Below are 1,880 nucleotides of genomic sequence, written 5' to 3' on the forward strand. Positions count from 1 at the left end.
TGTTGTTACATCATGTACACTGTGTGCTGTTTGACTCAATGTTATATCATGTACACTGTGTGCTGTTTGACTCAATGTTATATCATGCACACTGTGTGCTGTTTGACTCAATGTTATATCATGGACACTGTGTGCTGTTTGACTCAATGTTATATCATGGACACTGTGTGGTGTTTGACTCAAGTTATATCATGGACACTGTGTGCTGTTTGACTCAATGTTATATCATGGATATTGTGTGCTGTTTGACTCAATGTTATATCAAGGACACTGTGTGCTGTTTGACTCAGTGTTATATCATGGACACTGTGTGCTGTTTGACTCAATGTTATATCATGGATATTGTGTGCTGTTTGACTCAATGTTATATCATGGACACTGTGTGCTGTTTGACTCAATGTTATATCATGGACACTGTGTGCTGTTTGACTCAATGTTATATCATGGACACTGTGTGCTGTTTGACTCAATGTTATATCATGGACACTGTGTGCTGTTTGACTCAGTGTTATATCATGGACACTGGACACCCAGTCACACTTATACATTGTGATTTATTTCACAAAAATGCATTGGAAACAGGAAACAGAAAAGAAGAGAAAAAACCGAACCCGTTTGATGGTCCTTGCGGTTGACTGGGCCATAAACCATGTCTATCAGACTGATTAAATGCAATACTATATACATAACACAAATGTATTCTAATGTAGTGCCAAATTATGCCAGCAGTTATCTCACGCTAATAAAGAAATCCCTTTCTGCATACCTAAAGAAATCAACTGTGTGATGAAATATGTGGATGAAGTGCCGTTTCAAGCACATAGTGATACCCCCAAAAGTTATTTTTAGGGCCCAAAGAAGAAAAAAATGGCCCCATCCCCCACCCCCTGCATTTATACCATAAATCAAATTTGGCAAACGAGTAGATTATGATTTCTTACATAAAAGCACACACACAAAAATGAAAATGAATAAATGATCCCACCCCACCCCCAAACCCGCCGGGGTTAGTATTACCATTTGCCACAAGACAGATTATTTTCCACTCGACTGCAACACCACATGGCAAATTGACCAATTTTCAGTAAATAGGGTGATATTTATTGTGTATTTCGTCTGTAATCACATGGTTATGAAAATAAAATGAAATAAAATAAAATAAAATAAAATAAATGGACGTCAAAGACGGTGAATAACACAAGGGAGACTACCTCCGTCATGCGATTGTAAGCTTTTTGTTCTGACTTGTCTCCCTTAGACAGGTTCCGCATGCAGTGTTCGATGGGGTCGTGGTGTTCAGCAGAAAACAGGTTTCTCTTGTTCATATCTATAATACAGTCTGTAATATAATATGTATATTTATTTACACACACACACACACACACACACACACACACACACACACATCAACACAAACACTCTCTCTCTCTCTCTCTCACACACACACACACACATGCATATATATATATATATATATATATATATATATATATATATATATATATATATATGTCTAAATCTGTATTATGGATGCTTATACAACCATAAATACACAGAGATATGTACACAGGTAGACAGACAGACAGATTCTATAATATGTGGAGTGATGGCCTAGAGGTAACGCGTCCGCCTACGAAGCGAGAGAATCTGAGCGCGCTGGTTCGAATCACGGCTCAGCCATCGATATTTTCTCCCCCTCCACTAGACCTTGAGTGGTGGTCTGGACGCTAGTCATTCGGGTGAAACGATAAATCGAGGTCCCGTGTGCAGCATGCACTTAGTGCACGTAAAAGAATCCACGGCGACAAAAGGGTTGTTCCTGGCAAAATTCTGTAGAAAAATCCACTTTGTTAGGAAAAACAAATAAAACTGCATGCAGG

The sequence above is a fragment of the Babylonia areolata genome, chromosome 2 (genome assembly GCF_041734735.1).
Source record: "Babylonia areolata isolate BAREFJ2019XMU chromosome 2, ASM4173473v1, whole genome shotgun sequence".
Classification (NCBI taxonomy): Eukaryota; Metazoa; Mollusca; class Gastropoda; order Neogastropoda; family Buccinidae; genus Babylonia; species Babylonia areolata.